At 39.2% G+C, this 22,311-nt stretch overlaps 1 protein-coding gene across 5 annotated transcripts in view; it reads left to right on the top strand.

Annotated features, from left to right (window-relative positions):
• ANKS1B (ankyrin repeat and sterile alpha motif domain containing 1B) overlaps window positions 1-22,311 on the top strand; it is a 455,905-nt gene that overhangs the window by 364,219 nt on the left and 69,375 nt on the right. Inside the window, exon 1 of one of the 5 annotated variants that reach the window (XM_014963685.1) lies at window positions 25-50. The exons of the other annotated variants lie outside the window; for them this stretch is intronic. The gene's annotated coding sequence lies outside the window, so the exon portion shown is untranslated. Of the gene's footprint in view, window positions 1-24; window positions 51-22,311 lie in introns of those variants that run through there. 5 annotated transcript variants of the gene reach the window in all.

Here is a 22,311-nt window from a genome sequence, read left to right on the forward strand (position 1 = left end):
GCGGGGCGGCAGGAGTTGCAGCCGCCTGACGGGGTCGGTGCTCTCGGCCGGTGAGTTTTCACCGGGCCGGCGTGGTCGTGGGGTAGGGGGGAAGGAAGGCGCCCCGAGCATCCCCGCCTGCCCGGCCCGGTGTCCCCGCGTTTGCGAGCAATGCTGAATCTCGGGGGAGGGGGAGAAAGTGTGGATCCACCGGCTGTGCTGCAGCGGGGGAACGGCGGCTGGGAGGCTGCGGCCGCCGCTTTCGGGGGGAGGGGGGTGTGGGGGGGCCGGGGAGCGGCCGCGGCAGCGCTGGCGTTGCGAGCCCTCGGTTTGCTTCGGTCTCTGAACTTGGCCGCTGTGTGTGTGCCCTGGTCTAAAACTTGTCGAGCGAGGTCTGGGCTTCGAGGCACCGCTGTTTGTCCTTTCGGTTATTTAAGGAAGGCTTGTTGAGCTGAGTGCTACGGTTATTTTAAAAAGAAAAGAAAAAAAAAAAAAAAAAAAAAGAAAAAAAAAAGGATGAAAGCAGAAGTGTGTATAGAGACCAGAATGATGATTTTATGCTTCAGTTTCTCAGAAGAGGCTCGTGTTTGCAAAATACGTCTTAACGCACAGCTATTTCAGCTTATGGCGAGAAGGCAGTGCTGGGATTGGGAGAGAAAAAAAAAATGATACCTGAGAATTCGTTTGGAACTCGATTTGCTTCACACGTGCAGTAACGCTTTTCCTGAGGATTTTTAGCATGTGGACTGCTGCATGTTGCCATGTGCCTTGCAAAATTCCTTCTCTTCTGTGGGCAGTGGCAATGCATGCCCACATGCACAACAGCAAGGTGTGCTCTGTACCGTTCTTGTCAGCAGCGGCATTAATGAGCAAAACTAGTATCCATCTGTGGCAGGGTTACTGATACAATGTATCGCAATGGTGCCTTAAAGAACACTTTCACTTACTCTGTTAATGAGAGACAAACTGGCGTTAAAGTAGACCCTGACATAATGGTAGTAACTTCTCATTTGAATGCGCACTAAAAACCAATTTGTGTCATGTTCTGTATGTGCCAAAATACAAAATATAATATTATGCTAAAAAAAAAAACCTCAGCAGAAGGTTTTCACATTATAATGGGGACTTTTTTTCCCTGAATAAATATTAATACAGATTGTAGGCATTCATGTAAAGTTGATACTTTTTTGCCAGGTACAAAACCTTGACCTTATCATGTGTAATTACCATAATGAGTTAAAACTCCGTTATGATGGCATCCTAAAAATTTCAGTGATACTCTGAAAAGGGTGGAGAGTAAGTAACTGATGAATGTTAGTCTGGCGGTACTTGTTCACTAAGACATCTGTTCTTTTTGATATATGTATATAACTCATACAAGCTGTGGTTGTGCAGTTGCTCGCAGACCCTCCTAAACTTACACACCTGAGAAGTTCCATTTGAAGAATTTGTGCAAATGGTTGACAGATGAGAATTGGAAAAACTCGCTGATTTATTCAAAGTAAGCTCTGCTTTCTGTAATATTGATGAGCTCCTTTATCCTTTTTTTTTTCCCCCAGAGAAAGGAGATGTGATAGTCGGGAATAGATAACTTCATCCAGTAAAAAGGCAAATTAAAATATACTATACATATTCATTCTACTTAGAAGGCATTTAAATGCAGTACCCCAAAATCAATTTGGAAAGCTGAGGGCCTGATGCTTTTTTTTCTTAGCATTTTTCTTGAGGTGGGGGGGAGAGGAGAAAATGACACTTCTAACTGGAGATGGACACGTGGAGTTTAAAAGGGAGGGTGGAGGATGTGAAAATTAGGAACAGAGCTATCAAAGAAGGCTGCGCTGAACTAAGAAACTAAAGCAGAGCGGCTCTCGGTAAGAGTTTTGCTACTGAGGAACTTGAGGAGGGAGCTGTGACCCAGGTCAGTCATGATTTCACTTACATTACAAGAGCAAGACATTTTAATGTTGGAGGAGTCAGAATTCTGTGTTGGAAATGCTCATTTTAATTTATTTCCATGAGTTGGGAGGATGCAGATTTTGCTTTGTTTTAACATTGAACAACTGGCATTTTGGTAAGGATCTTGGTATTTATTTGTTAAATGTTAGTGATAGGCATAATGAATAATATTCTTCACAAATTGTAAAATTCCACCTTGCTTTGAGCAGACTGAGAAACTGCCAAGCCTTGGACTTAAGCTCTCTTGGCTCCTGGTCCTGAGAGACCTGCTCAGCATGCAGACTGGAAGTTAAAGCAAAGATGAGAGTGAATGGTATCATTCTGGGTCCAATCTTATTCATTTGCCAGATCCCAAGCATGACTATATTACATTTATAAGACTGGACCTTTTCCCTGATGATCCTATTATCGCAATGCTTTGCTTGTTAAATGTTGAAAATTTATATTAGTCTTCCAAATCAACAGTCGTCATGATGAACTGGCCAGTTTTTACTCTGGGAGATATGATTTGGGATTGTTTTCACATTTGGGAACATGTTCATTTATACTAGTTCACATTTTCAATGTTTTCTTCACAGTTATATGAGCTACAAGCTTATTTTTAAGAAATCACAGTCAAATTCTGGAGAAAAACACCTTCAGAAAATTGTACCAGCCTGGCACTCTTCGCAATCCGATGTAATTTTTCTCTTTGTGTAGGCAATAACAGAGGGCTGCTTGTACTTGATCTTTTAGTCCATGTGCCAACTATGCCAGCTTGTCTACAAGACAGTAGTCTCGGTTCCAAGTATCAAAGGGTTATGCTTTAGATAAACCTGGCTTTGACAAGGTAATCAAGCTAGTGAAAGCATTTTGTTGTCATAATTTGGTTGCTGTCCGTATCCATAGTTTTTCTGTGGTTTTTTGCCTTTGAGGACAAAAGCTTTGAAATGTGATAATTTCAGTACAGTGTTTTAGCGTGTTAAATTGTTTTGAGCACTGAGATTCAAAGATGCAGTCTTCACATGCTTCTTTCCCAACAGTTTAGCTCTGTACGCTACCAGTCTGCTGCCTTGTTTGAATTGCTCTTGGAGATAGTCTTGGTTTGCAGATTGCATGTAAAGCCAGTGGGGTGTTTTGGGGTGAGTTTCAGTGGGCGTATAGCTTTTGACATGGAGTTATATACTGCTGAGTAGTCTGAGAAAATAGGAGGAGATGCCTGATGTTGGAGGTTTTTTGCTGCCTCTCTGTTTAGGTACTCTGGAGCAATAGAATTTTTCTAAAGGTCCTTCAGTCAACCAGGAAGCATTTCTTCCTCTCTCCAAAGATTCCTCATTTTAAAAAACCTTCAAATTTGGGCTGGATTCACTCTCACAAGCTTGAGCATAGTGTTAAAGAAATGAAAGGATCTTGTTGATATTGTCACCCTCCCAACGAATTTCTGTGAAATGAATTATCTTAAATATTGCAAATGACATTTGTGCCCAACTTCATGTATAGCTTCAGATGGCAATAATTATGCCCAGCATAAGGGAGGGATGATACTAATGTTGAACAAACCTTAACCAAAAGAAAAACATCGGAGAGATACCTTTCTTTCTTGCTAAAAGAATAATGATTCTGGGTTAAGAAGTGCTGGCAGACCTCCTGGAGACACATCTCTATCCTTGGATCACAGAGTGAAACAGGTTCCTATTGTCTTGGAAATGTTCAAGCACAGAAGAGAAAATCCAGGACCATCTCTGGTCTTCCTCTGTTCATTAAGTACTGCCTTCAGCCTCCTGCTAGAGGGATATTTCTAACTTAGTTGACTGAGGAGCATCTCTAAGAGTTTTTTAGTGCCTTTCTTGAAGACAGATGATATTTGCATAGTCCTTGCTTGGCCCATTCTTATGAGGTTGGATAGAGAAGCCACAGGAACGTATACGCTGCTGTGTTATCAGTGTACTGATGATACCCAGCATAGGTCTCAAATCCCAATACATCTCTGCATTGAGAACTGAGATTGGGTTAAAGCAAATGGCTGAAACGCAGCTTTATCAAGAGAAGGTGTGATGAGGAAGGGCAATGTATCTGAGGCTCTTGTAAAATCTCTGGCTGTTTTATCACTTGGTAGGACTTGCTCAACATTATAACATGGTCATCGACACTGGGACATACTCGGTCTGCAGATGGTTAGGATTTGTACTTTTTTTCCCCTTGTAGATATTTGTATCTTGACTTGTTTCCAACACTTGCATGATCCGTTTCTGGATTGCCAAAAAGAAGGGCAGTTTTCCTTTGGGAAAACCAATTGGAAATTCCAGCTGGTCCAGAACTCAGTAATTGTAACCATCCTATGTTTACTAAATGTACCACACCTGCTGTATGCTTATTAGCAGTGCCCAAAGTGTCAGGTGGGGGAAAATAGGCCTTAGGAAGCTTGAGATGGAAGTTCTTTCTCCCAGGCCTTTGCCTGTGGAGTTTGCTCTTTCTAGAAACATGAAACTGGGATGCGTTAAGGGAAGATACATGTCTTCACTTATGCTTTTGCTGCTTTTTGATGTAGGAAATCCAAAGTGATTTGTATGAGCTTTGTTAAATGTAATTGGTTTGTTCATTCTGTCCCTGGTTCCTGCAGTCAGCAAACATCCAAAGAGGTTGTTCTGTTGTTGAGAATACTTTAAGTTCTGATGCTGTAAAAAGGGTAAATTTAATAGTCGCTGCAGTCACCAGGTAGCATTTAATAGCAGATGAAGTCACCAGGGAGTTTTGCCTGTTTGACAGCAGATTTTAGCCCATTGTTTAATATTTGTTTTTTTCTGCAAAGTGCTTCTCTACAGTGGAGAATAAACATTTAGATTTTCAGTACATTTAAACATGGTGAAACATGAAAGTGATAAACACTTGTTTTGCTTGCCTGTGAATGGTCATCTAAACTCTTCATTTAGTTGACTGGTCTTCCAGACCGCAGTGGACTCAGACCTCCAGCACTTCTGGGTGTTTGCATGTATGCTGCCTTAGCTTTTGCAAAGATACCAGTGAGAATATACGTCTCTCTTATCAAGGGTATACTGAAGATAATTTATTTCTTCTTCATGTATTTGTTGGTGAAGAACACTATTACACATATCTTTTTATTTCTAAGTATTGTGAATGACGATAAAAGCCACTGGTAAATTGGTAAGCCACAAAAATGGCTGGATGTAATTATTCCTAATGTAGGAAAATGCAAAGTCAATTCCAGTGTTCACCAAGATTTATTATATAATACTAAAATGTGTGTATATGTGTGTGTCTATACATGTATAATAGGAAAAACTTTAATTATAAAAGTTCTACTGCTGTAATCCATGGTCATCTGACTGGTTTTAGGCTTCATTTTATCCCGTTGGAATTGATATTAAGGTTCTCATCTTTTAAAATAGATTCATAAAAGGTGCTTGCAGAAATAATTAGCAACTCCTTAATGTTTTATAAAGTCTTAGATAATGTCACTTCTTGCATAAATAAATATTCTGGGTAAATGTCAGTTTGCAAATAGTTAAAACACTTAAATTTAAAGATAACTGAAAACTGTCTAATTATCTCCATCAGAATCCTGTAATCAAAGAGGTTTTATACCATTGTCATGCTTTGCTAATGCTTTTATTTTCCAGGTATGTTTTCGGAGGTAATTCTAAAATCTAGGGAAAGTGTTACTTTGTTAATGGTGCAGTCACCTGGAAAGCTCATTATTAATGAGTACCCAATTGGTTTGTGAAACACCTGCATTGTTATTATATGATAAAAATACATAGAACTTCAACACTAATATTTATAAACTACCACAGAGGTAAGTGGATATTCGAGTGAATTGTCACACAGAAAAATACTTGAGCAAAACCTAAGGGAAGTATTGTATGACTCATTTGTATTTTTACTGAAGCCATTACAAAACTAAATGGAAGTTATTATTTTTCTTTAAAATCAGAATGTGGTGGTTTTTGTTCACTTAGCACTAGCAAAAAAAACAGAATTCAAGGATTTTCATAGACCTTTGTGAGAATTTCTCAATCCTAATCCACTTTATGCCCAGATCAGGAATCTCGGAAGAAAAGATTGGCTCTGCAGGAGACGTGTTATAAAAAGACTTCCAAAACTCATCTTCATTTAAAAACTCACAGTAAAATTATTTAGTTAACAGGTTTAAAAATCTGTTGTACTAACCTTTCCTAGGTGTTTCCCTGCTGCTTATTAAGTTATTTGATTCACTGTCCATGTCATTTTTAGGTATTGTGCAAAATAACAATAAATCTTTCATATTGTCCCAACACTGCAAAGTTGCACTTCTTTAAGTGTGAAAGTATGGGAAGAGCACTAATATCATATTCTACTTGGATTCTGTTGATTCTAATTTTTATTGTTTGAAAGAGTATCTTTATGACCTGTGTGAGAGATTAACAGGCCCTTTGCCTTAGCACAAGATACTGATTTGGGGGTCATCACATGGTGCTGTCTTGAGTGCTTCCAAACCTCTGCCTGCACCCAACCACCTCTGCTCATCACCAAACAGCTCCACACTTCTCCTTTAAACACAGCACAGTAATAACAAGTATTTGTTTAGTGCTGTCTGTGTCATGTTCACTTCATAAGCATCCACCAACCAGCGCAGGATAATCTTTGGGGCTGACCTGGATGAAACATGCCCTTTCCACCACTAGCACTCCTGCTCCTTCTCTAAGGCTTGCTGTCACCATTTTTGTTCTTTACAGAGCTGTCTGGGACTAAGCTGTAGCTCTGCAGTGATGATACGCTCAAGGAAGCATAGGGCAGGAGAAGAAAGCATCACGTGCCCTGAGGGGTTGCACTTGGAGATTTCGAACAAGGTTCTCAGCTGGTGTAAATTGTCATAGCACCACTGATTTCATTGACTGCACAGGCTGAAGGTCGTGTCCCACGTACTTTGTCAGGAGTAATATTCCTGGATACTGGGAAGAAGGACAAGGAATAAGAGTACATTTCACTTATAAATGCAGTGAGGCAGCATTCGGGCAGCTCCTGACATACCTCTCTGAATGCAGTAAGCATCCCCCTATTGCCATCACTGTCATAAAAGCCCTAACAGCGATAGAAGCCTCATGGACTCTTGCTAAAGATGCTGTCTTCTAATGTGGTTTTACTTACTTCTTGATTCATTTGCATTGAACGATTAATTGGCTCAAATGTCAGACGAAATGAAATGTTGAACAGGAAAGCTTGAGACCAATATTTTCCATTTTGGGGGCCTAAAAATTAGGTTTTCAAAGGGAAAGGTGCCTTTAGAGGAAGCATTAGTATAGTTGATAGTCTCTGTAAATGCCCAGTTGTGGAAATATGAAGCTGACATTAGGCAGTCCTGATCTGGAAAGCTTGGCTATAGAATGTTAAGTTTCACTTTGAACTGCATTTAATTTAAATATGAAATATAGTTCTACTATGTATACAAGCAAGTGACCTTCCTAGGTCTAAAGTTTTGTTGAAATCCTTCGGTCTTGGTATTTAAGAATAGTACTGCAGGACTATACTTCTGCTGGTAATATTCATTAAAAAATAAAAGCAATTTAAAGCATAAGCTAAAAAGCAAGTCATATCCCCAAAATAGCATTTTTTTTCTGTTTAAATAATTGACTGTATCAAGATTAGATGTTCTTTGTTATTATGTTTACCAAAGACCACTGTAGTCAACAGAAGGATGGGAAGCTTCTTTATTTTTGATCAATCAATTTCATAATCATTTTCACAAGTAAAGCAAAGCTACCACTTACTTCTGCTGACTCTTGGGGTGGTGCATCGTTGTACATGTGTGGTACCTGAGGACTTGGTAATGGCCGGTAGCAGCCAGACCATACCAGTGGAGAACAGTAGCTTGGTCAGACTAGAAAGAGATTCCCCAGGTTGCTGCGCTCCAGTGTCTGAGGTTGGTAATCTATGCTGGGACTATGCAAAAGAAGAATCCTTTTTTATCTGCAGAGCATAGCATAGAATTTGTTTAAAAAAAAAATCTTTCTTGCCTCATGGTATAAGAACTTAAAGACTTTGTGTTAAGAAAATTCCTTTTGCAAAAGCAGTTTAGACTAGAAATACTGTAAAAGAAACAATCTGAATTGAAAGCAGTGAATAAATACAAAACAGCAGTTGTCTTCTGTGTTCTTACATTGTCATGCACCCTATTTTGAGTTATGTAACTTAAGTAATAGGATTGTTATTTGACCTTCATAATCTCATTATATCACTGGAGGTACAAATAGTCATGTAAAATAAAATCTCTTCTTTTCTAACCAATCTTCACTTCTAGTTATCTTTATGTGATGATGATTTTATACTTCCATGCAAAACTGTTGATTCATGGAAGTAATCCTGTGTTCATGCATTATACAGAAGCTATATCTGGTATTGTTGCTATTGCTAGGGGCTGATGTGTCACATTTTTATAAATCTTATTTTTAGAATATCTTATTTCAGCCACCACAACCTGTTCTGGTTAAAACTCTGTTGTGCTGATCCTAATGCAGTGGTAACATAACTAAGAGCGTGAGGGGGCCATTTAAAAGCTAGTAATATCCCTGAAGTATTTCTTTAATTTACTAGGAAAGTAGGAAATCCTTACAGGTCAGGTGCTCCTAATGAGGTGGTAATAGCAAGAAGACAGTCAATTCATGTAAATTAAGTCAACATGTAAATTAAGTGGAATTTAGCACTTTTGGTTTATCTTACATTTTTCTGCCACTCACCTCCCTCTTGGTTCTTTGGTCTGAAACTGATACTTTAATATTATGCATCTCCTACTACATTATTCACATCTACCATTCCAAATATCCAAATCCTAACCTTTTGTCCTGATGCCTTAGTGCTTCTCTGTGGGCAAAGTAGAGGTGGAGCTGTCTTACTGAAGTGTGTGTGGAGAATCCCTCTGACTGATGATCTCCAAGGTGGACCTCACCATCCAGCTCCCTGTCCTTCCTGTTGTCCCACGTCAACACGGGACCCTGCTGAAGATGGTCAGAATCTCCTGCCCATGGGAGGGAGCAGGTTGTTGAAGTTTAGCTGAGCCTTGGGGCATCCCCACATCCTACAGGTTCAAGCTGAGGATTAGGGGATCGTAAATGTAACTTCGAGTCATGTTTCATTGCATGTTGCTGCAGTGAGCAGAGGATTGAGTCCAGCAGTATGAAAACTGAAATAACTGAGTTTAGACTAAAGGTTTTCACATTGCTGCGTTTACACATAAAGCAGTCTAAGTTTGGCTCAAACTTTAATGGTGTGTGTGAGTCTGTGTAATCAAATTTGAAGATATTTACATAATTACTGAATTATCAGAAGTATTAAGAGAGCTGTCATGTGTTGTTATGCTATAAAACCTGATACCTTTTGTAGACTATGACACATGGAGTGTTTTTGTTTATACTTTTGACATATTACAAAAGATTGTATGAGGCATTCAGAAATTACATTGACACTATAGCAATCTCTGTCTCCCTTTTCTACACAGCAGTTCCTCAAAAAGAAGAATGTCAGTCATGGTTTTCTATAATCTGAAAAGGGATAAAAGTTGAGGTATTTTGTCTTAAGTAAAAAATTTTGACACAGTTTTTTTTTATTTCTTGAAGCTCTCAAAAAGTGGACACCCCCCTAACTCTACAATACATTTTCAGGCTATGAAATTTGGAAGTTAGGGACAGTAAACTTATTAAATTGTGGATAGCAGTAATTGAAAACAGGCACTTTTAGTGTTGTCTGCTTATATTCTGGAAAATGTAGTGATGGCAGAAGGGAATAGAAACCAGGTCTGCAGGAGAGATTCTAGATACTGTAGTAATTGGACTGTAATCAAGATTTAAATTATTACAGTTTTTATTTGTATTCTGATGTCTTCTTCCACAGACTAGAATCAAGTAGGCATATTCTAATTTAGATTTTGGTAGGGCTGCCTTGAACCATCCTATTACCTGCTTATGGTGGGATGGGGTTGTTTTACTTTTTGGGATACAAGACTTATTGACCTACATTTGTGAAGATCCTGCAAAGATATTATTTTCTATTATACTCTAGGTGTGGGCTAGGGAACTTGTTGTGTAATCCAAGGACTCTGAATGGAGCCTTAGTCCACCCTCCCTGATGTATCTGGGAGATATTTTTATACCTATGTATGTTTATCTTTGGTATGTAAGATACTTCTGTGTAACAAGGAGTATGCATATTAGATCAAAGGGCAGGTTAGGGTTTTTTCAGAGAGCATCCCTTCTGTGTCCTGAAATCAACTTGAAAGTGCAATATTCCTATTACTTAGCTGAATGGCCACAAATTTCTGGAACTGTTGTATTTTGCATTGCGTACCTGCCCATAGCATCACAGTGCTTGGTGAATGAGAATGTTCTGATAGATGCCACTTGGTAGGAAACTCTTGTTCATATAGTACGAAGCATGAGGGGCTGAAGGCAGATATCAAACATGGCCCATCAGTAGTGCTGTGTTGCCACAAATCATATCTCCCTCCTCACGGTAGCAAGGGAGAGACCAGGGTCCCTGAAACGTATGCTCAGCTAAAGCAAATGCTCCTTTATAAAATCACTCCAGTTCCTCTTATTCCCAGCTTTCTATAGAAGATTAGAAAAGATTATGCTAGTCTGCCACAAATAGCCCCAGTATCGGTCCATGAGTTTTGATTTTCTTATAGTAGTGATTCAAATACTTCTGTTCACTGTAGTGAATCATTCGTCTGAGGCAAGGATGTTTTCTACCAACCAAACCAAGGCTCTGTCAGTGATAGGGTTGATTGCTCCTCCAAAGTATAACAAATCCCACTGGAAAGCAAGAATACTTTCACCAGGAGCGCTTGGTCCATGATGAAAGTGGAAATGGTTTTCTGGATGAAGTAGATAAAAATTGACTGATGCTCATTTCAAACACTTTTATCCTAAACTACTGACCTCCTTTTAAGTAGTCCTGAATTTCTGTCAGCTCAGTAAGAGCCCAGGACTTTCATCTGTCTGTTTAGGATAATACTATGCGTGTGATTATTCTACAGTTAAGAAGTTTTTGAGGGATTTATTCCCTGTGTTTGCTGTGCTGCCTGAACCGTACCTATCCTAGGAGTTGATTGCAGTATTTATCAAAGCTATGGAGCCCCCATTTGAGCCATCTGTAGGTAGTGGTTGTGCCATCTGTCACTGAAGACTGCGTTCCAGAGGGAAAGACAATATGCACAGACTTCGTCATGCAAAGCCTGTAGGGTATGGTCTCTGATGTTTGCTTTATCCTTGTAAGATGTATAGGTTGTAGTGTTTCACTTGCTTCTAAAATTTTTATTGCAAGAGGCTTCTGAATGCCATAGTAGCCGATACTTCATCCTCACCCATCTGTATGCATTATGCATTTTACTGAACTCCACACGTTCCTCTGGGAGGTGAACTCTGGTACCTAGTTGTAAAGACTGTATGAATGTGAAAAAATGGGCAAAACCAGGCTGCAAAAGATTTCAAACTAGTATATAGCACTCAGAGATAATGGTAAGAGCTGCACGAAATGAGGTGCCTTTGGTGGAAGCATATCATTTTCTGAATATTTTTTGCTATGAATTATCAAGGATTACAGCAGCAACAGATGTTTGAGGCAGCGTGATATAGATTGTGTATACTTTTGTGTTATGAATAACTGAGCCAGTATCCCTGCAGTCTAAGAGATAGGTGACTTTAAAAAGTTTCAAGAGAACATGAACAGCGTGTTTCTGGAATACTTTCACTGCAGATGTTGCTACCGGGAGCAGCTTTCAAAATTTTTGCACGCTGTATAGTGATCACCTAATTTGTGATTAACAGTAGTGGTTCACGATTAGCCCCTAAGCTTGAAGTGAAATTTGCATTGTTTCCAGATGTATTTCGTGTTGGATCTGAGGGCAGCATGATGACCTAGACAATATCAAATATGAGAACAGTTACCTACAGAAGAAACTGTGGGTCTTCAGGACAGTGTTTTCATGACTTCATATTCTCTCTGTTGCACAAGCTTATTGGCAGTCCTTGTCGCAGTGAAGGGTATGTCTTCATACTGTGCGGTCATGGGGCCATGAATCCTTCTGCTGCCTTTTCCAACTTGGGGTAGAGTGTGGACCAGGCACACGCTGATAACCAGAGGGTTCAGAGGCTGCTGCCCAATTTGTGTGTTGCCCAGGGCAAGTAGGACTCCTAAGCTACTTGTTAATTTTTTTACCCTCTAAACTACAATGTTGGCAATTTGTCAGGAACAGAACTATATGAACTATAAACGAAGTGATGGGTTTTGTAGTACCTACTTTTTTTTTTATGCAACACAAGGAATAATTTGTACAAATGACAGATCCTTAAAAAGAGACATTGCATCAGTAAGAGGTGATACTGTGCATTGCTGTGTTAAATGCGAAGGAAACTGATTTAGCATAAGCAAACGGACGTTAAAAAAGCCCTGTGATAGCTATTCCTATTCTAATACAGATCAGATGTAGCATTAAGAGCCTGTCATGACTTGTATGTGTAATGTCTGTGTATTTATATATACATTAATAAAATATTCCAGGAAACGCATAGCAAGAACATTATATTGTCAGTAAGAGGTAATGCATGTTTAATCTAGACCTAGCTTCTGAAGATACTCATGAAATGTGGAGGATCAAACACTTTATTTAAATATTGAATTTCAGAGCATTTGAGTGGATTATTCTTTGTTCTCTATGGATGTTCTCTCAACGTGAAACCAAGGGGATATATAAATACATATATTTCCTTTTTTTTTTTTCAGTGGAGCAGGGACTTGCTCAGTTGCTAGGTAACAAGGTATTGCTTTATTTGCAGGAGCAGTAGCTGAGTTGATAGTAGCGGCAATGATTTATACGAAATGTATTAATATATACTGTAGCAGTAATAATGATTATTGAAATTGCTTATTTTCATGTACTCCATGCAGTGGAAAAAAATATAATCAGTTCATTAGAATATTTCCTTCTGCTGTGTGTAGAAAAACTGCTAAATTACTAAGAGTGTCCAGTTATTTAGTGAAGCAGCAGAATCTGTATCATTTATTTAGTGTCTTAAAATGAGTTATTTCAGAAACAAAACAAGACGTGTTTAAAAAAAAAAAAAGGGATTTATAAGGAGTAGTTATTGCCCTAAATTGTCCATTCATACCTTTTTTTTTTGGCCTTTCACAGACGGGTTGCTTTTCCAGCAGCAATACGTTTACCTCCAGGGATCAAGACCAAACCTGTCAGTCACCAGGGCAGAAGTTGGCTCGTTCCTGGTGGCAGGCTGCCATCTGGGTTCTGCCTCCAAGAAGACCAGCAGGTGGTCTGCAGGTCACTCCACTGCCTCCTTTCTCACACAAATCTGGAAATTCAGAATGGTCAGAGTTGCCTTCAGGGCAAATGCTAATGCCACCTGCTTCCACTGCTGGCACAGGCCTGGAGAGGTAGTGCTGGATGCTGTATCCGTGACCAAAAATGGCACTGCCATTCATGCTGTTCAGTTTTGCAGTTATTTGGGGGAAGGAAGCATATACAGCCCTCGTGGGTTCCACATCATCTTGCTGCTCCTCTTCAGTCAGGTTACTCTTAGCCAGGAAACTGTCTGCTACGTGAGATGTATTAACCAGATCTCTCTGCTGCTCACGATCCAGGAAGGCTATGTTTGAGTGCATGGAGTAGGACTTCTGTGGTCACACTGAAGCTGAACAGTTGTTCCTTCAGGATGATGGAAGCCATATTGACTTAGAGAAAGTTGTCTTTGGCATAAGCCAAATTAGTGAGTGTGCTATAGCCGAGCATGTTTTTTTTAGTATGATTCAAGTCACCCTTGCCTAAATTTTTGACAGCTTTCCTCTTTGCAATGACTGAAGTTTAATAATACATTGCATGTGTATTTCAGCTATTTTCAGAGCAAACGTTAACCTTTTCCCCACATCAATCAGTTTTTAGCAGTTGCAAATCTTTTTAACCCGCAAGCTCACCTGTTGCACTCTGGACTTGGTTCTCAGGCATTCACACGTTGCTCCAGAAAACCACAGTTCACCTCCACTCAGGAGTTATTCCTCATACTAATTGTCTCATCCTGGTGGATTCATCTTTCAAAAGGCTATTATCTGTTGTGCTGATCATTCAGTTTGTTTTTTTTTTTTTACAAAACAAGATCCTGCTTTATTAAGCAGAATTCAAGTGGTGTTTATCAGTCTGTGATACGAGAGCAAGATTAGTCTACAAGTGACAGCTGATGGGCAGGGAAAAGTGGCATGGTGTAGATATCAAAGTTGATCTCTATGTGCCTCACCTGTGCTAACAAGTGTTTGCAGCTGTGGGTAACATATATGTTGCTGCTTGGAAACCTATTTGTGGCTTTTATATTCAATCATACATGACATTATCCATTAGACCTCTAATGACTTCTAACACAGTCATTCACATAATCAGTTCATAAGTAAATAGCTGCAGGCTTGGGCAGTATCTTAACAACTAAAGTATTCCTGATCCTCTGGCTTTCATTTCAGCAAAGGAAATGAGCAGATTAAATAAAAAGAGGTAAAATGGCACTCTCACAGTATCTGGCTTCTGAAAAGTTTTAGAAAAGAAAGAAGAGCCAAAGTGCAAAAGAATTAAAAAGAATAAAAGTTAGAAAGCTATTTGTGTATCTAATTTAGGAGATTAAAAGAAATGAAAGGAAAACAGAAAGGACAAATGAGAGAAAATGGGTGCAGCAATAAAAAAAGAGCAGCAATTATGCTCCAGCATGAGTCAAAAGGACACATGAGAATGGTACTCTTCTGTGAATCATCAAAAGGAAGGTATTTGGAGCCAGTGCAGGATAAGGCCTTCAGAATACGTAATTCTATTGTCTTGAAGTTAGAGGAATTTTTTTTTTTATGTTTTCATATGCTATCAAGTGAAAGCTGTGCATTAAGGAAGCTTATGGGTCCAGGGTCAGTCACTGCCTGTCTGCTCATCCTCACCTTCACTTTCAGAAGTTTCACCCTTACGACAGCAGCCCCCTGGTGCTTGGAGCGCAGCTCCCCTGGGTGCTTCATCTTGGCAGCGGGAGCATCTAGAGAGTCCTTGGATCATTCTCATCACACAGAGGCATACTAGCCTGGACTATAGGGCTACCTTAACCCCCTAGATTTAGTGAGCTTTGTGTAATTCGTTTCACTGCTGTTTAAAATTCCCCAGCCGTAATAATCAAACTCTAACACAGGATAACATTTGCCTGCTTGCTGTTTTTGTGATTTGAACAGTCGGGTTCACGACTTAGTTCTTTCCTGAACAGAGGATTAACTGTATGGCTATTTTGATAAAAATGCCTTCCTTAGTGGATAAATCATCAAAGAATTGGATTGTTTCTAATTTCAAAATGCTTTAATATGGTTATATTGGTGTGTTATAAGCTTAGAAATCCATCTGGTGCTCGCTTGTCCTAAGCAACAAACCTCTTTTTCCAGTCTCAGTCAAAAGAATTCTGAATAGAAATTCTGGATGTGCATGCTCAGGTGAGAGAAATCACTGAAGACAGTTGCTTAATTAATCACTGTTCTGGCATGAGCGTGGAATGACATTCACTCTACATGAACGTCGTGTCATTTATGTAGATGTGAATGTACAGCCTCGGTTTGTTTCGCCAAGTTGTGTTTATTGCTGCTGAAGGATAGAATTGAGGCTGAATTTGGAGCGCTTTAACTTTCTGTTTGTAGCAAAAGAGTATTAAGAGTATCACGCTCCTTTTATGAAGTGAACGATGATTAAATAACTGCAGTTATGTTGAAATTACATAAGAAACAAGATTTGAGGTTCTTGCTCTGAGCTATCATTATTTTTAAAAGACATGTTTTTTAGAATTTTTGGACACTGATTTATTCCATTAACTTTTCCTCTTGAGGAATACTTTTTAACCTAAAGAAGTACGTTTTTGCTATTATGCTGTCAGTCCTTTGAACTTTTGAACTGATTGGGCATTTGAGCTGGAAGAACAGTTTATTTCAGAGGTATTAAGTTCCCGCAACTTTCATGGAAGTGAGGAGAGGGAGCCCTTTTAATATCCTCATTGTGGTGGGAATGTTGTGCTAAGGGTAGGAAAAACTGCAAATAAGGAGTAGTAGAGCCGTGGTGGGAAGCTGAAATTACTATGAGGGTTGAGGAAGCTGGAGACACTACGGAGTAGAAGGAGGTACAGAGGAGGGAGGAGCTGTGGTCTGGGGCAAGGGAAGGATTATGGAGACAGAAGTGCAAATCCATAGCAAACTGCACCATTACTTACGCTCCTGGTGGCACATGTCAATCACGAGATGCCTCTTTAAAATAAGTCACAGTGTGATGAGTGGCATATTGGCTTAAATTAAAGCACTCACTGGGTTGCGTGTAGTTTCTCGTACCACCATCCTCACTGTGCTAAGTGCCCTCCGGTAGCACAATGTGACTAAGAAGGGCCAGCAGCACCTCGCACTCGCAGCTTCTGCCCAGGGGGAAAGCTTGTGCCACAGAGTAGCTGGATTTAGCAGAACGTTACGGTTTGTGGGAAAGAATCCCTCACTGTACGTGTTGCTATGTAGTGGGTGGGGAAAGCAAAGGCAGATAAATATGCCTTCCACTCAGAAGGGAAGGTGGCGGAGTGGCATGATAGATGGCTACATTAAAAATTCACTTCTGCTTTCTCGTCTCCTTTTAATCAGATATTTTGCTGGTTTACAAGGATTATTGTTTGCTAATCCTTGATTGGTCAAAGGGTACGTATTTTTATAATTTTTTTTTCCTTTATATTTGTGCTCAGTAAATGCAATGTCACTTATGTAATCATAATAATTTTTCACTTAAGCTAGCAGTCTGTTAGAAAGTGTGTTGTGATTTTTCATAAATATCATTAGTTTATGAGAACAAAGAGCAGTGTAAGAAAACAGTTTGGAACATCTGCTTTTAGGCTTGCAGAGAACGAAGGCTGTGAACCACTTCTTTTAGTGCCTGGCCAGACTGCACACAGGGTGGATGTTTTTTATGGCTCTTATTTGACCCATTCTGATTGTGTGGATACAGCAAGTAAGGCCAGGATGATTTTGTGAATAAAACATGGCATTAGGATTTAGGAGATATGGTTTTCATTCCTGTTAGTATGCCAAGTTTTATCTGCAGCCTTAAGTTTATCAGTTAATCCACATGTGCTTCAGGTTTTCATTTGTTAAAAAGAAAATAGGAAAGACCAATCAAGTTTTTTTTTTCTCCTATGCACCAATAGAAGCATACACTTATATTGTTCAATGACTCAAGGGCCACAGTCTATGAGCAGTACAGAGTGAAGTGACGGCATTGCAACAGGGAAAGTTGACTCTATATAAAATTAAAGTCAGTGCACTAAAAAATAGGTTTATAATCTGATGTTTATACTACAGTAAGACTCACTAGAGTACAATAAAGCTTGATCATATACAATGTAGTATAGCAGATTAAATTTCATAATTGCTAATAATAAGTAATCCTCCTGTCTCCAGGGTATATAGAAGGTTGAAAGGCAGCCAAACCACTGCATTTTCATTGTGTCAGTCTCCTTGGCAGTTCTCTGTGGAAGCATGCTGATGGGCGGGAGGGAGGTTAGGAAGAGCCTGTGGGTACGTATGGCATTGCTGTCAAGTTCATAAATTACACAGGTCCACTGAAAAGTGGGTGCACAGTAGCACATGTTGTATATCCTATTGTGACACTCCAGCATGGTGTTCTTCTAGCTCAGGAGATTCAGTTATTCACTGCTGTCTCCCTCTCTAGATTTCATTTGTGAGCTCATTTCACAGGAGTCTATTCTGCTGTTAATGCTTCTACGCAATTTTCCTGAATATTGGAAGTATATAAAAGCAGTGAGAGGAGACTAGACCCCTGAGCTTGGACTGTGTTTTCACCACACTAAATTCCTGTTTTACCATTCATAAGCTCTCACTCTACAAAACCTGTGCTGCTGCTCCAAGATAAATTGTGTAGGTTTGGATATCATTTTTCTAAGAAGCTGGATAATAGGCATAGAAGTGATGCATGCAGCAGCGTATCAGAATGGTTCTGTGTTATATTGCTGTATTTGAAAGTAAAGCTAAAAGAGCAAGTCTTCTCCTCTTCTTCAGATTTCTTTAATCATTTTTTAGCATGCTGTGAAGTAAAACATACTGTGTCATGTAATTTTCTTCTTAAATCCTATTGCTCAACCCTATTCTTATTTATCTAGTGATGCAGGAGGCCATGTCAGAGCACATGTACTTGGGAACTGGAGAGAGCAGGGAGCAAAGTCATTTGATGTTCAGTTTACAGCCCTCTTTCATTTCATCGTGCTGAGCTGTGTCTTCTCTCGTATTTTGCCATAGAATGATAGAAATCCTGGATCCCTGAGATTCAAGGACAAATCCTACTAAACTCAATGCATCCAGTTCCCTTCGTCCCACTGTGGGCATTGTTCTTCTCAAGACCTGGGCTGCTTTAACTCCTTGTAAGCTTCTATAGTGAAACATGGGTGTTTATGAAGCAGGCTAGAAAGGTTGAGAGTTGACAATATAGGATCAGGAGCAGTTATTAGTGAAAGATGCTCTCATCTGCATCTTATATATCACTAACATTGTGACTGGGATGAGCTGATCTGTGGCTCTTGCTTGCCACCGACACCAACAGCCTGGGAGAGGTTCCTGTAGGGTCAAGAAGAAGGAGAGATATGTCAAAACTGCAGGTTGTCCCCAGCTTCTCTCAGATCTGCCTCAGGCTGTGTCAGTGGGTTGAAAGGAGAGGATTAACGCTGACAACAGTGTCCATTACACCTGTATCTCAGCAGAGTTCTTTACAGAGCACAGCCAGAGAGAAATATTACTATACAACTTCTGTCATTTGTCGTTGCATGTGTTTTTTGGTTTAAGTAGTTTGATTACATTTGGATTGTGTCCAAACTTTTCTTTGCGTCCCTGAGAGATTATAAATTCATTTTACCTAAGTGAAAGGTAGGACCTTTCATAACCCAGCGCTGTGAAAAGATTTATTGAAGGGTAACAGCTGAAGTTACATTGAAGGGTAATAAAGTGCCGTGTTCACTTTGTCTTAGGGACCACAAGGTAAGAATTGTCAAATTTGGAAATAAAAGGTTTCTCCTAAATACAGTATGTATGTTGCCTAAGTCTAATTTGTGTCTGAAAAGCTGTCTTTCTCACTTTTACATGGTGGTAAGAATTCTGCAGGCAGTATTTACAGTAGGGCTGCTCCAGCTTGTGCAGACTGATACTGTGTGTAGAATTTGGAAATTCAGTTGTCCTTTAGTTAGTGATTATATAGATGATGAAAAGCGAGTCAACCTCAGGCTTCAAATATAGGAAAATTAGGATGTGGGGGTTCCCCCCTTTCCCTGCCCCTCCACCACCCCCACCCCAATATGATAATTCAAAGCTTTCTATGCAGTCATGGGACTTGTATCTTTTTTTTTTCCTAATGAAAGCTGAGACTTGAAAGTTTGTGGTTTGGGGAGGAGGATAGACTTCGGTGAGACTCATGATGAAATCACAAGAGCGAGAGACAATATAAACTGGGTCTGCTTGCTCTCACCATAAATGTGTCATCTGTGAAGTGGAAATAAAAAGTAGTCTTAGGGGGTTTTTCTAGCCATGAGAATAAGCAGCTATGAGACTGAATATATTTGTAGTGTAGGTCTGCTAGATAAGAAAATACTATTTTTACACAGTCAGCTTTCATTCTAGCATTTCATTTTAACTGTACCCATCCTTTTCAGTTCTGCAATGCAGTGTAATCCCTATTTTATTGGAATAGAGCATGTCCAAGCGAGACACTGTCTTCATTGCAGTCAATGCTATTTTGCCATTGACATCAAGAAAACCATGATCTCATCCTTGTTAACAATAAGTGGTATTTGAAAGAGACTCTTTCATTGGCATTAGATCATTGCAGGCAGGTAATTTATAAACTTGTGGAAAATATTTTAGATACTTTCAAAGTTCTAATGCATTCATGCTTGATTAAGTTATTAAACTGTGTTAAACTGAATTTCAGTGTACATTCAGAAATTAAAGCAAAGGTTCCTTTGGGAACAAGGCACCTTTGACCAATTACATGTGTAAATCTAGGCAGAAGGCAAAGTTTTAGCTAGGAAGCAAGAGAAACAATTTCAACAGGGAATTTAGGTTGTGCAGCCCCAGATGTCTAGCACCCTGGTATTTCTGGCAAGCTTAGAAGGATTCACAGTGGGTTCTGCTGTTCTGAACAAATACATAGGTCCACAGGCAAGGCCAAAAAGAAAAAAAAGGGCATTTTTATTCTACTTGGACGATTTTGTTGTTAATATTTTAGTTAATGAAATGTCTGACCTATTGAATTATTTTCTTAACCATTTATCCAACTTTAAAATGCATGAAAAATTCAATACTACTAACATAGCAAAAATGATGTAAATGTTGTGTGTTCACTGAGTGCATAATAATCTGCAGTGTATAGATAAGTTTTCGGTTTGCTGCACAGAGATTTAGCTGTGCAACTTTGAGCTAAGTTAAAATAATGATGTACGTTTTCCCATTTAATTTTAGATCCTATTTTTCAGTATATGGGTCAGCTCCTTAGCTCAGTCCTGCGTTAGTCTTGTTGCACAATGCAGGTTTAGAACTATGATCAAGTCTTCCATGTTTTTGTTTCTTTTAAATACTGAACTGTAAATGAGATGTTTATACCCAGAAATATGGATGTGTCCAATGACAATTATTGTCTTCTTGCAATCTACACAACAACAGTTATGTTTACTCTCTGAAACAAATTGTTTTTACTAGTGACTCTTCTGCTGATAAATCTCTGTGTTTCTTTAACCTTTCAGGAATTAGAAAGTTTAAAGAGAAAAGACGGTTGCTTTCTTCTCATCTTAATGTCAGTTGTAAAGTTTGTCGGGTTTTGCCCAACTACCTTCTTCACTCTTGGACTTGACATTTTCACGCACTAGCTTGTGTCTGCATTTTCGCTTGGGGGTGGAGGGAAGCAAAGCTGCCTTGATTTTTAACTTGAGATGGACTGTGTGGGGCTCTGTGAGCACATTCATCAGTTGCCCACTCCAGATGTAAGAGTCTTTCTTCCCAGTTTGCTCTCACGTGGAGCAGTTTGATGCTAATCACATCCAGGCCTTGGTGGTCAGCTGTTTTCTCAGGTGTTTTTTGGCTAGCTCTTCTGCAGTGGTAGGAGGGGTCGCTTGCACATTTTTCTTTCCTTCTTTCTGTTCTCGTATGTGTGTATGAAGGTGATACACACATCATGCATCATACATGAAGGTGTGTTGATTTAAACCCCACTTACACACTTCCACATACTTGCACACCAAGTATTTAGAATCAACTAATTTAGAATCAAACATGCTCTTTCAAGCTTAATTGTTCCAAGGTTCATTTTATGGCATAAAACTATGCCTTTATGAGGAGGGTAGTCTGGGATATCTGTCAACGCAGATCACTGGAAGGTACCGCTGAGGGCTACCAGCCCAGGTCTTGTCTGAAGAGCTCTCTATATTTAGGGTTTTGTACTATTCATATATGGAAATACCGCTTGCCCTTCATTTATATTTGATGCTTTGTTAATGCAAATTTTCTTATTACAGACACAGAATAGAAATGTGGTTGTAGTTATGAGTGACTGCCCTTGCACAAATAGAAGCCTATATATATATGTATATGTTTTGGATATATGTCACCTGGCATTTAATCTTAACAGGTAATATGAAGTGTTGAGCTGCTAGGTAAATATTGCCCTTTTCCATTCCCTGATGTTAAGAGATATACATGGAAAAATAAATTTGCTAGTGTAGACTTTTGGCTTTTTAGTGTCTATTGAAAAGTAATTCCATGCAGATCTTATGGTAGACACACTTCATTGTGCTTGTCAATTGTTTCACAGCTTTACACATATTTTAAATGAGATAGCTGGACTATGCTGCTTTAGCATTTAAATGAAGCCAAATTAGTATGCTGTCAGCAAGCAGAAGGGATTTTTATACTAGAAAGGTGTAGGAGGGAGATGGATAATGATGGATGAAACTTGCTGATACAAACACATGCCATGTTTTCTTAAAAATATGAAATTCTGAACCACTGAAGCTTGTACATTGCTAAAGCTGACCATAGATGATTTTAACATATATGCCAATTCCTGGGGGCTTACAAAATTTATTAGCAAAATAATAAAATACAAACTCAGAGAAGTAAAATTTGACATTTTCTATGTACTTCTTGCATCATAACACTAACCTTTTTGGTTTAGACAGCAAGATAATGTGTCCTAGTGAAGAGATTTCATAAGGTTTCAAATAGCTAAAAATTAGATGCACAATTTAAAAAACAAAAAAAAAATCCAAAGCATGGCCCGAAAGTCACAAAATCAAATCTTTCTGTAAAACGTTA

The sequence above is a fragment of the Calidris pugnax genome, unplaced genomic scaffold (genome assembly GCF_001431845.1).
Source record: "Calidris pugnax isolate Ruff unplaced genomic scaffold, ASM143184v1 scaffold44, whole genome shotgun sequence".
In the NCBI taxonomy this organism is placed as follows: domain Eukaryota; kingdom Metazoa; phylum Chordata; class Aves; order Charadriiformes; family Scolopacidae; genus Calidris; species Calidris pugnax.